A 15,449-nucleotide genomic window follows, 5' to 3' on the forward strand; every position below is an offset into this window, starting at 1 on the left:
TAAACTTTTAGTAGAGGTTTATAAATTCTAGAAAACTTTATACTATTTTAATTAACTTAAGACTCTCTTAGAAAATAATTATTTTAATTTTCTTAGAATTTATCTTAACTTCTTCTTCTATTTATATAATAAATCTAAGATAAAGAGTTTTCTTCTATTCAAATTTATATTTCTTAATATTAAGAAACAGTTCTACTTCTTTTAGTTTTTATAGTATTTTTTATATATATTTATAGTAATTCTTAATATCTCTAATTATATAAATTAGTATATTATTAATATAAGCTAAGTAGAACTTATTAAGATATTTATATAATACTTAGTTAATATATTTCTAAAAGATATTTAATATATTTACTAGTCTAAAGGGGATTATTAGTTATTTATATAATCTATATCTTATATAAAAGACTATTATCTATTTTTAACTCTTTATAATATAGATTTTATAAAAAGTAGATAATATATCTAGCTTAATAAATTATTTTATTTCTCTAATTTAATTTAGTATTTTATAGATTAGAGATATTAGATAGTAGTTCTTCTTAGTAATTATATTAAGTATCTAATAATCAATATAAAATCTTAGTTCTTCTTCTATTTTCTATATAAATAGTACTAGAATTACTACTAGTAAGTAGTTAATCTATATAAAGTTCTTTTCTATTAGTTTAGTTAACTTAGACTATAGAATTATTAACTCTTCTTAAGATATATTATAGAAAAGACTTTATAATATCTCTAGTTTTTTTTTATTTTATTATATAAGTTTAATTTTATAATTAATATTCTTTTTTCTATATAGAGATAGTTTTTCTATATTCTCTAGCTAAAAGAAAGATAAGAAGACTTTATAGTATTTTAAGAATATTATATAAGAATTAATTATCTTCTTAATCTAAAGTATCTTCTAGATATCTACTAGTAAAATTATAAATACTTCTATATTTTTTTTAGATCTTTTTTATTAGTAGTCTCTAAATCTTATTTTTATAATTAGCTAAACTCTGAGCTTTATATATTATAAATATAGTAGATCTTTTAGTCTTATTCTTATTATATATAGAAATAGTCTTTCTTATTCTAGTTCTAAGACTTTATTATAATAGAATAGCTAGTTTTTTTCTAGAATTAAGTTATATTATATAATAGCTATCTAAGTATATTTCTACTCTATTAGTTTAGAGCTTAATTTTTAGTATACTAGTATAGTCTTAGTATAACTTTCTTTAAAGAGAAAGAATACTCTATTTAGATTATAATTTATATAGTATAGTTAATTATAGTAATCTTTATATATAGATTCTTAGAAAATTCTAATTAGTCTTTTAATAAGTCTCTAGTATATAGTAGTATTTGGTATAGTTTTTTTTACTTATCTAATCAACTATATTCTTCTATTTATAGTAAAGTTTTATTAAAATTATTTAGAAATTCTTCTAGTTTTATTTTTTCTTATTTTATAGTATTTACTCTATTAAGAGCTTTTTATTATATATTAGAGTCTTTAAAGATTTTATCTATTACTAATATTAGATCTTTAAGTTATATTATTTTAGTATTCTAAGATTTAATCTAAGAAAATATTTATTATATTACTTATTTATATAGTTAATTATAGATATAGAAAACTTATTCTAATCTAGTAGAATAGTAGTTTCTATTAATTATAAGTTTTATATATATATTTAATTTAAATAATTTATAATTATACTTGTCTTCTTTATTAAATAATTCTATATTAGAATATTAAGAGTAAGACTCAAAATATAATTTATATAATTATAATAAGAAGTTCTTTTCTTATTTATTATTAATAATAGAAGTTATACTATAACTCTATAATTTATTTATTTTTTCTTTAAAGATTATTTTCTATTTTATTATTTCTATATAGAGACTAATTAGTTTCTATAGAAGAAGTTGTATATTATTAAGTATAGATACAAGCCTTGGTGATCCTCGCTTCGCTCGGATTGCTAAAGGGTGGACTGGGCTGCCTTACCAGGCCGGTGGCAGGCTAGCTCGCAGGCTTGCTCGTAGGACTATTTATAGGGCTGTTGGCAGGGCTGTTGCAGGGCTATTCCTCGCAGGCTTGCTCGCAGGGCTGTTGGCAGGGCTGTTAGTAGAGCTGTTTCTCGTAGACTTACTTACAGGGCTGTTAGTAGGGCTGTTTCTTGTAGGCTTGCTCACAGGGCTGTTAGCAGGGCTGTTCCTTGCAGGGCTGTTAGCAGGACTATTAGTAGGGCTATTAGCAGGGCTATTAGCAGAGCTTTTCTTATAGGTTTGCTCGCAGGGCCGTTAGCAGGGCTATTCCTCGCAGGCTTGCTTATAGGGCTGTTAGTAGAACTATTAGTAGGACTATTAGTAGGGCTGTTTCTTATAGGCTTGCTAGTAGACTTACTTGCAGGGCTGTTGGTAGAGCTATTCCTTGCAAGCTTACTCACAGGGCTGTTAGTAGAGCTGTTCCTTGTAGACTTGCTTATAGACTTGCTTGTAGGGCTGTTAACAGGGCTATTCCTCGCAGGCTTGCTCGCAGGACCATTGGCAGGGCTGTTAGCAGGGCTATTCCTCGCAGACTTGCTTACAGGGCTATTCGCAGGGCTATTCGCAGGGCTATTCACAGGGCTATTTACAGGGCTATTTGCAGGGCTATTCGCAGGGCTATTCGCAAGCTATTCGCAGGACTGTTCGCAGGGCTGTTTATAGGATGGTTGGCAGGGTGGTTGGCAGGGTGGTTGGCAGGGTGGTTGGCAGGGTGGTTGGTAGGGTGGTTGGCAGGGTGGTTGGCAGGGTGGTTGGCAGGGTGGTTGGCAGGGTGGTTGGTAGGGTGGTTGGCAGGGTGGTTGGCAGGGTGGTTGGCATGGTGGTTGGTAGGATAATTAGTAGAGTAGTTTATAGAATAGTTTATATATGGGTAGAGTATATGATTTAGGACTAAAAGTAGAACGGCTGTGCTTATAGTATATATAGATAACTATAGAAGAAAAGTAAGTCTATCTATTCTATAAAAAGAAGCTATAAATTAGATAAAAATTTAGTAAAATTCAGAAAATAATTATTAGAACTTAAGCTTATTTTTTCTATATAGAGATATATTTTAACTAAAGTATATTCTTTTTTTAAAGAAGAAGAATAAACTATTAGTACAGTATTCAATTCTAAAAAAAAAAACATGTTTTTTTAGAATAACTTTCCTAAACTAGGATAGAAAATTCTAAACATAGACCTAAAAATCTAATAAATAGTTAGATTTTTAAATTATCAAAAAGTTTCTAAAAATATTGAGAATTAATTAAGTTATTAATTTTTAAACTTCAAATGCCAAAAATTGATATTTTCGTATGGTATATAATAGATACTATAGTCAGCTATAGTTCTTCTAAATCTATTTATTCTATTATTCTAGTAGTTCTTTTCTATATTCTTATTCTATTTATATATCTAGTTAGACTCTATCTAGAACTTTTTAATAAGCTATTTCTATTATTACAGGAAGGATAGATTATACTAATCAAAATATGTCTTTGAATAAGAATAAATAGCTGAAGAGCTATTTCATCTGTTCATGCGAAATTCTTTTAGGTGTGTGCGAACTAAGCTAGCGCTAGTTTAGTGTATAGTGTGCGAGGCCTCAGGCACCAACTGGTGCCTGAAGCTGAGCTCTATATCAGGGCCTTGGTCCCTTAACAATATCTTTCTCTCTACTTATGTCTATGCTCTATATCTTATTCTATATTCTATATCTTGTCTTTCTGTTATTATATCTTAATAGTTATTTTGATACTTAATATCTATAATAGAACTAGCCCATCAAATCATCTAGTTCCTAATAAAATTAATTAGTCTATATACATATTAGCTTAACAGTAATATACTACTATAAACTTATTACCTCTTATATCTTATACTAATCTCTACCTTTACCAAGAATTATCTGTACTCTCTATCTTAGAATATAGATTAATTAGTTCTTAATAAAGATATTTTAAGATTTTTCTAAATATACTAAATATCTTCTTATCTCTAAATTATTTCTTATCTAGATATAAGACTCTTATATATAGAAGTTCTTTATTAACTTTTTTAAATCTAAAATCTTATTTAATTAAATATAGTTAAGATTAATAACTTATTTACTAATATTAGTTTTTTCTTATATCTATGTTCTATCAGCTGCTGCTGAATTTATTATTTATAATAAAATATTAATCCTAAGATATCTGGAGAGTATCTTATATAAGATCTATTATCTTAGATTATTTATTAAGTATAATCTTTATTTTTTAAATTATCTAGTTAATTATCTATACTTATAGTATCTCTAGTTAGTATATCTCTATCTCTTAGATCTATTAGTATTTCTGTCTTAAGATATAGTCGTGAGATATAGATATATTAATATTAGAGGTCTAGATATATTAAAATCTAGTCTAAAAGATCTAATCTAATTTTAGAATAAATAGATTCTAGAATAGCTAAGTCTAAATTTCACTATTCTAGTAGTACTAGTATTAATTTTAATACTGAATGCTGTACTAGTAAAGATCTATATAGTAATACTATAAATATTAGTCCTGGTACTTCTAGTATATCTAGTATTAGTAGTAGAAATTATAGAAGTAATTCTAAAGAAATTAATTCTATTATTAGATATAATAATGTTAGATAGTAAGAATCTTTTTCTAATAATTAATTTATAGTTCTTATAGTCTATCTTAATATAATATAAATATAGTTAAATCTAATTTAAAATATATAAGAATTAATCTTCAGAATCTCTATAATCTCTTCTATTACTAATTCTAATATTAATATAAATTCTAATATATTTAATAACTAAGCTACTTATATTAAGAATCTAAAGTATAAAGAAATTAGTTTTTTCTATTCTAATATAATCTTAGATAAAGTAATAAAATAGATTAATGGAGATATATTCTATAAGAATATATATATATTTATTTATTATACATAAGATGCTATCTAGTATTATAAAGAACTTATAATAAGATTAAACTTATAGATTTATATATATAGTACTATTCTATAGTAGTATATATCTAGCCTTGCTAAAAGAAAGAAATATCTTATAGCTATGATATCTCTAGAAAATAGCTGGCTTAGGGAGTTGACTAGAAAGTTTAAACTAAGTCTCTATATAACTATAATTAAGCTTAATGATTTATATTATAGTCTTTTAGATATTTGAGTAGATTATAATATTAGATAAAATATCTAGAAAGTTATTTATTATATATAAGCTATCTAGTTGAATAATCTATTTAACTAACTAGTTTCTATTTAGAACTATATTAACTCCAGACTCTATATACAGCTTACTTATTCTACTAAAACTACTATTATTAGTAATTTCCTTGAGACTCTTAATTAGTAGTAGTATAATTAAAAGAATCTAGTCTATATTATTCATAATAATTAGAGATATAGTAATACTTTTCTCAGCTTTAAAAATAATCCCTATTTCTATAGTAAAGATAAGTATAAGATACCAATACTAATATAGAATTAAAATAGTTTAATCTAAATTAAGTTAACTAGTAGAGGAATTCCTATCTATTACAGCTAAAATAGAATAACTGGAGTAATAACTAGAATAGTAACTAAAATAAGAATAACTAAGTAGATCAACTGTAATACGGCTAGACACCCCCAAATCTATAGATGAATGATAATAATAGTAATAATCACTAATCTTAGAATCATTCTTAGTAGTGAAGCTATAATAGTAACTCTAATAATAATATAAATACCAGCTATAATCAGAACAACCAGAGAGGTAGTAGAAGATAAAATAATCAAGAAGATTATTTTAAAGATAATAAGAATAAGATATATATTACTATAACTAGTCCTACTTTATTTCTAGATACTAATAAATAATACTTTTACTAATAATCTTATTAAGTATTTCCTAAATAGATATAGTAATATATTTAGCTGTAATTTTTCTACTCTTTATATATATATATATATAAAACTATCTTTTATTTTCTATACTTCTTATCTACTTTAATATAGACTATCTTCCATTTTTAACTCTTACTATCTTAGTCTATCTAAAAATATATAGTATACTATCAGTAACTATAGGTATATAAGAATGATAATAAGCAGAAACCTGATACTAATAGTAATACACATACTTATACTATAACTATTATTATTAAGAATAATCTATTTAAGAAAGCTAGTAAAAAGATAGAAGTACTAGAGATAGAAGTATCTAAGATAGATAATCTAAAAATTCTATATTATTAATACTTGGCTCTTTTTACTTCTAAGAACTAGTTATATAAGTATATAATATTATATTAAGTATAGCTGTTCTAAGTTATTCTAACTTAAGTATATTTCTAGTAAATCTATTATAGAGTCTAAATACTATAAGAATACTTAAGGGACACTAGATAGTAAACTACTATATATATAATAATTAGTAATTATAAAAGTTAGACTTAATTATACTAACTCCCATATTAACATAATCAACAGTCTGGCGGGACACACGGTCAGGCGGGACACCCCTTCGAAAACACCATCTTGAATCTCCTATCTGAGGCTTTTCAACCACTATAAATACCACCAAAAGCATCTATCTTATTAAAATCATAGGTAGAGTAGAAGAGCAGGATTCTTCTTATTATTAAAGCTATTTAGAAAGGCTAGCTTACTAGTATATATAAAGTAGTATATATTTATAATATTATTTAAAGTACTCTTTATACTCAACTATTACTATTACTACTATTATATTCGAAAATATCACAATTTAATTGAGAACTCGATTTCTCGGTCAATTCTTTGTATTATTTTCTAAAAATAGACTCATCTATTGCAGCAAAATCTGGTCTTTTATTCTATTATAAATTCGTAGCCCCATCTGCCTAAATAGACAAGATATCCAGAAAAAAGAGAAATTTTATTCCTATAAGCTTTACTAGCTTAATTTTTAATTATTTTCAAGAAATTTAAAATTCCATAAATAGACCAGAATTTTTACTATAATATAATACTATTTTTAGTCTAGAATCTTTATTTTTAATTTTTTATAGATTTTTTAAATATAAGTTTTAGTATTTTCTTATATAAATACTTTACTCTACTTTTATTTAGCTTAGTAATCTCTGACTAATAGTTCTTACTATATAAAAAAGCTCTACTTATCCTTTCTACAGTTAATCACTTTTATTTATATTCTTATTTATAGCTTTATCTATTTTTACTTTTATCTTTCTATAATTTCTCCATATTACAGAACTCTATTATAGTCTATATTACTAGAATAGTTAAATTTCTTATAGATTAGTATACTTTATATATACTACTACTATTAGTATCTACTAAATTACTTTTGATATATAATTCTAGACTATTCTTTAGATCTATATATTTTTAAAATATACTTTAATTATTAAGTATTCTTTCTATTCTTCTTCTACTAGTCTATAACTAATTTATATTAATTCTTAGTTATATTCTTATAGTTACTATATAATCTTTTAATCTCTGATTATTTTATCTTATAGACTAGATAGACTATAAAGAGTATCTACTCTTAATCTAATTTCTAAATTCTTTTTAATTATTTAGATACTTATTAATAATACAGTCTACTAACTATCTATTATTCAAAGAAATAATCCTATTTATCTATATAAAAGACCTCTATAGTATTAAAAATAACTATAAAATCTAGTATAGAATATACTATATATCTACTATTTCTATTAATAATCTATTAAATTATATAATCTTAGCTATATAAATATACTATATTTCTTCTATATAGCTCTATACTAATTAAATAAATATATCTATAGTTTATCTATAGATTCTCTTCTATTTATAAAGTACTATATAAAGAGTAATATAGTTCTATCTATTATCTATATACTACTCTCTTTTCTTTATAATTTCTATTTTTATTAGGATTCTAATAGCTGTTAATTTATATTAAAAATTTATTAATATAATAGTATAGTAGTCTTTATATCTATAAATTATTAAATAAATAGATATATTACTAGTAGAAATATTCTAGTAAATATTATAGAAGAATTAATTTACTTATATAGACTACTAAAATATAATAATAATTATCTATCTTTCTTTGTATAGATTTAATTTTAAAATATAGAATTTAGTAATAATATTTATACTTAGTATAATATAGACCTTTTGTCTTATATACTATATTAATTAGTTAAGTTACTTAAGAATATTAATCTATATATTCTAATATACTAGTCTGCTTAGAAATAGCTATATAACTCTAAACTATATTCTATTCTAATTAATATTATATCAGTACTGTAGATTAATTTTATAATAGAGAAAGATATAGATTATTAGTAGTGTAATCTTTCTATATTATCTAAGATAACTAGTATTATTCTAAATATAGATACTAATTATAGCTACTATATATTTTAAGATGTGGTTCTATATTTATATACTACTAAAGAACAGCTATAGCTAATCTATATTAATCTATTCTATACTTTCTATCTTATTTTATATTATATTCCTGTTTTTCTATATAGTAATTTAGACTAGAACTAGAGTCTATAGCTTTATAAGAATACTACTCTATATTATAATAATAATCTAGATTATAAAAATAGTTAATTAATAGTCTAGATATTTTATATATATTATATTTTTATCTATAAGAATAATTTTAATATATTACAATAGACTAGATATTTATAGTGGTAGTATTTAGTAGATATATAGATAATTATTAAATAAGATAAGTTAAAGTAAATAAAATATAACTAGAATAAGGTATAGACTAATTTATATAATAGACTAATAGATTTAATAGTATATATAAATAGTATTAACTTTATAGCTAAGGAATTAGACTATAGAGTAATTCTATTATCTAGCTATATAGATAGTCTATACTATATATAATAGCTTTTCTATAATATTATAACTATTATATAAGTTTATAGTCTACTGTTACTTTTTATTACTATAATAGTAAATTCTAATTAACTAAAGATTTAAAATAAACTATTCTATAACTAGTCTATAGATAATAGACTAGATCTTATTATCTATATTTATAAATTAAAAACGCAGAAACTATTTTATTTAATTAAGAATACTAAGATTTTAGACCAGTACTAGTATAGTTCTAGATATTAGAATATTAGAAATATAATTTATCTTATTATTATCTTATTATCCTCTTAATAGACTATAATTAATTTTTAGATCTAGATATTATAAATAAGATTATTTAGCTAAGCTATAAAATCTAGAAATAGAGCTAAAGTTATATAAACTTATTTATATATATATAATTTATAATCTCTATAATTTATTATATAATGCTTAGATATTTTACTATAAGAAAAATCTAAATACTAGTAAGATTTTATATATAAAATATTTTCTAATACTAGATTAGAAGACTATATTACTATAAAAGAATAAATATTCTCTCTATTACTATTAATACTAGTCTAGAATAAGTTTTAAAAAGATAATTTATAATTAGAAGATTAAAAGATTAAGAATATATATATTATACTATAAAATCTATTTCTTCTTTTATAACTATATCATTATATTAATATATAAGTCTACTAGAGTATTAGAGTAATTAAGTATATTACTAAGTATATATATAAGAGTCTAGACTATACTATATTATATTTCTAAACTAGTAATAAGATAAATTAGTATCTTAAAAGTTACTATATTAATCTAATAAAGACTATTATATATCTTCTCTACTTCTATATTTATAAGAAGTATCTATTAGTTATAGTATTAATAATCTATCTTCTAGACTAGTAGACTATATTATTTTCTAAGAATATAGATATATAGTAGATTATAGACTATCTAGAGTCTTTCTATAGTATACTAATAGTCTTTTTTAAATATAATATAGAAATAGTTTAGTTAGATTCTTAATATATCTATTCCTAGTATATAGAAATATCTTAATACTTTATTTAGAATATAGAAAAGAATATAAAACTATAGTAGTTATAGTAGTAGAATCTTATAATTAGTTAACTATATTACTATACTCTTAATATAGAAGAATAATTCTATTTATAGTTTTTTTTAACTATTAAGATAAGCTCTACTAGCTTTAAGAATCTCTTTACTATTAATAATATACTTTATTCTATATTCTAGATAGTCTACTAGACTCTAGATCTGCTTGATAGTAATAAAGAGTAGTATCTAATATTCTAAGAGATAGTAGTCTTTATATCTAGATCTATCTTATAGTCTTTATTTATAATAATTCTATTATTTAATTTAGTAAATAAACTACTAGTACTATAGAATAAGTTTAAGATATCTTTTATAAATAATCTTATCTATTAGATCTTATAAATATAGAAGTCTTTACCTATTTTTAACTATAAGATTACTATAGTCTTTTTCTTATAAATAGACTACTTAGGACTAAGAGCTATTTATTTATAGATTTCTAGCTTTCTCTTTTAACTAACTAGTAGAAATAGACTAAGAGTATTACTAAATGTTAGAAACTAAATAGTCAACTAATTAATTATATTTCTCTAACTAAGAAATTAGAATATTAACTAAATAATCTATAATATATAGTCTTTAATAGTATTATAATAACTATTATAAAAAATCTATTAGTCTACTACTTTATTTAAAATAGTAGTAGTACTAGAAAAATATTTCTATACTATACTATATATAGTAAATTATATTTATTAAATAAGAAGATTATTTATATAGTATTATCTAGTATAATAGCTCTACTTCTGTCTTATAGCTATATAATCTATTCTAAGTTCTATATTTTTCTAAAATTAATAGAGATATCTATTTATTTAATTAGTCTATAATCTAATCTTATAGCTAAGCTATAGAATAAAGATCTAATTATCTAGAATAAGAGTCCTATATAGTACTACTATACTTTTAAGACTATTTATTAGATATTATGTAATATTAAATATTATTCTAATAAACTATTAATAGTATTTTAATTTTCTTTAGTAATAATTTTATATAAATATTATTTATAATAAAAAAGAGATATTATCTAGATATTACTATGATCTACTTATAATATTTCTTTTAATAATAATTATTCTATATTCTATAGTTTTATAAGAACTATTATTTATAAAAAGAATTAGAAAATAAAATATATACTATCTAGTTAACTAATATATTATATAATTATAGTCTCTATAACTAGATTAGTCTATCTTCTAGTATATACTAGATAAAGAATATTAAGAATCTCTATAAGTATATATTCTCTAGAGTTTATCTTTATAAGAGTCTAGATACTAACTTCTTTATTAAGTATATAATTCTTATAGTTTATAATACTTCTTTAAACAAGTTTAATAATTATTATCTTAATAAATTATTAGACTATATAACTAATATTTATAGAGTTAATAAAGTCTTAATAGATAATATTAATAATAATGCTAAGAAGTTTATATATAAGTTTTTATATATAGTTAACTTATTTAGTCTATTTTTCTTAATTCTATAACTAAAACTAGATATATTCATTAATTATTTAAGAAATATATATCTATTAATATAGATATTAAGACTATAACTAATTAAAACTAAGATACTAACTAGTAATTATACTAGCTTAAAATAGTTAATTTTATAGATTATTTTATATTTAAATAAGAATACACTTCTATTTACTCTTATTTATAAATAATTTCTAGTTTATTTTTACTTTATAGTAATAATTAATTATATCTAGAACTAGTTTATATAAATTATAGTTATAGATCTTTATCTTCTATTATTCTCTTATAGATAATTATATATAGTACTTTCTTATATAATAAATATAATCAGATTAGCTATTTTCTATTAATTAGATATAATTAGTACTAAGAATATTATATATATGAAGATTCTGTAATAATTTTATAATTAAATATATTATTAGCTACTAAAGTACTTAGAAAGTCTATCAATCAATCTATTTATATATATATTATACTAGGAATTACTCTAATAGTTTATTTACTACAGTATTTCTATATTAATTAGCTAAGAAATAAGAAATTTAATTAATTATATAAATAGCTAGTCTAGATATATAGTATATTTAAAAATATAATAATCTAAAGATCTGATTCTTAGACTATAAATTTATTTCTATTCTTATTCTTCTTCTTCTTCTTTTTTTCTTTTTCTTTCTCTTTCTTCTTCTCTTTATTTACTAGACTAATAGTAGTATAAAAAACAGCTACTAGATAATAGATAGTATTAGTCTAGGTCTTAGCAGCTGCTACTATAATATTAGTAGTAATTATAGCAGCCTAGAAAACAACTACTAGAGTATTCTAGCTATTAGCAGAGGTCTTAAGCTACCAGGCTATATTCTTAGTAGAGAAATAGATAGTAGAAGTAGAGATAACTATATAATATTTAATAAGAAATTAAACTAGAAGATTCTTAAAAGACTTATAGTCTATAGAGAACTTATTATTATTATTATTATTATTATTATTATTATTATTATTATTCTCTTTATTATTATCTTTCTTATTAGTAGCTAGAATAGAAACTATAGCTTATATTAACTATTAAACTATTTAATATTTTACTTTTTTAATCTATAGTAAAGGATATAGTAATATTCTAGTAAATTAAAGTAATAGTTTATATAAAAACCTGTTAGAAATCTAAATAAAATAATATAATCTATCTATAGTCTATAGTCTACTAGATAGTAGAAGTAGAGTATCTAGTTATTCTTAATATCTATTAGTACTATTATAATAGTCTAAATCTAGATAGACTTCTAGTTCAATAGATAGTCAAGAGTAGACTAAGTATTCTATCTATACTAATAGATTATAGACTTATAGACTATATTATAGTTAGTAGTAAACTTAGCTATTAGTCTAGAGACTATTTACTTAATTATATTATAGTTAGTAGCTGAGATCTAGAGCTTTATAGTAAAAGAACTAGAGAAGATCTTAAAAAGTACTATAAATTATATTAGTTATTTATTCTTATATAATTATACTAATTTTAACTTACTAGAAGAAGAGAAGAATAGAATAGTATTATCTATAAAGAATATATTCTTATAGAAATAACTATAGCTATAAGCTATCTTTATATATATTTATATACTTAAATTATTAGCTGTTTATTATTCTCTTAGTACTATAGTCTAGATTAATTATTTAGCTAGTTATTATCTATACTACTAGATAGTACTAAATAGTTATATAATACTAATCTAATCTATAATAACTAGTTTTTATATATAATATAATGAAATAACTTAATTTAAGAATCTTAATAATCTATAATATAAATACTTATAGAAGAAATAATCTTTTTTAAAAAAAAAAAATAAATAATAGTAGTAGTAGTAGAATATAGAAGATATTAGATAATAGATATTTTAGTATTTATAAGATACTTATAGCTAGTTTATTCTACTATAATAATATATACAATGTGTATATATTCCCGATTAGTAACGTACGTGACGGACCAGCCGGCGGCCCCAGCCTTCGAGCCGCCGAGTGAAGCGAGTGTCCAAGGCTTGTCTAGATATATTTTTATTAAAGATATAACTAATATATATTAAGAATTATTAAGTAATAAAGAGAAATTACTTATTAAATAGATTTTATCTCTAGATAAGTAAGAAGTAAATCTCTAACTACTTAATATTAGAAGTATAGCTAATCTTATAATCTCTAAATAAGATTATTTAACTAGTAAATAAGTAAATATTAACTAGATCTATAGCTTTATTAAATACTATAAATCTCTAAAAATCTGATTTTCTAGATAACTTAACTATTAAAGAATTAAAATAGAGAATTCTGAAGTTATAAAAGACTAGTTTAATTATTTATAGAAAGTTATTTAAGAGTATAGAATCTTATCAGATAATATATATAACTTTAATAAAATAGAATTTACTATAGAAATAATCACTATATATAAAGTAGTAACTAGTTTCTAGAGAATAGATTAGCTGTTATTAGTTTAATTAGAGAATTAAGAATAGATTCCTATAATTAAGTATATTTAATCTAATAGAGAGATTTTATCTTTAATTCTAATCTTTAAAGATAAAATATATCTAAAGATTTAGTATAAAGATTAATCTATTTCCTCTATCTAGAGAATTAAAGTTAGTAATAATAATTAGACTATTGATATAATTAGACTTTAATAGCTTTTAAAATACTTTATTCTATTAATTAGAAATAAATTAGTAGATAAATATAGTCTTCTAGTTCTTAATAGCTATAGTAGTTATTTAATATCTAAATTTAAGTAATTCTATACTAAAAATAAAATTATATCTATTTATATATCCACTCATTTATTTTATCTACTTTAGTCTCTTGATATTAGTTATTTTAGTATACTTAAATATACATATAGAGATATAGTTCAAAAGTAAATATAATATAGCTATAATTATATTAGAAAGTTTAACTTTCTTAAGATCTATTCTAAAGTCTATCAGTATACTTTATTAAAGTTAAATATAATTAGCAATTTTAGAGTAATAAGTCTTATTTCTCTAGATTCTAATTAAGTACTTTCTTAGCTTAATATTTACTTAAAAATATTACTAATTCTAGATAGTTAGTTACGTAACTTAGTACTTTAAATATTATATAATATAAAGTATCTTTTAAAGTATTAAAAAATAGTAGAATATTTACTTTAAGAATAATAAATAAGTCTAACTTTATCTATATATTCTATACTATATTAACTTCTTAAAGAATATAAACTAGTAATAATAAACTTAATTATACTAGCTAGGAAGAATATAGAATTATATACTAGTTATAAAAAGCAGCTATAAAAGAGAAAAGATTTAAGAAAACAGATAATTTATATAAAAGATACTACTATTAAAGAGACTAAGAAAGCTATATAGAAAGTAGAAGAGATATAAAATAATAAAGATATTAAGATTAAATCTTAATCTTAATATATAGAGACCCTCTTGTATATACCTCTATACTGTACTAATTGCTTTAATATTAGCTACCGATGTATACAGTATTCTAAACCACCTAGTTGTTGATCATATAGTATTTTTACAAGCGTTTAGAACGTGTTGAATTAAAGGCTTCATTTTGAAGATATCAAGCGATTCGGGCAGGGGGATATCCCGCCTGACCGTGTCTCGCCCGACCGTTGATTACGTTACTATATATCTTAATATATAATGCTCTACAACTCTTATTAATACAGAACTAGCTAAAAACATCCCTAATATAACTATATATACTACTAACCCTCCTCTTATTATAACTAGTATTAATTTATCCTACTATACTAATTCCTTTATTAAGATTAAGATATATTTTTTTTTTATATTAAAAAGTCTTCTAAATTTATATTTATAAGTATAAAGTTAAAGTTAG

Source organism: Aspergillus saccharolyticus (genome assembly GCF_003184585.1).
Source record: "Aspergillus saccharolyticus JOP 1030-1 unplaced genomic scaffold BP01scaffold_5, whole genome shotgun sequence".
NCBI lineage: Eukaryota > Fungi > Ascomycota > Eurotiomycetes > Eurotiales > Aspergillaceae > Aspergillus > Aspergillus saccharolyticus.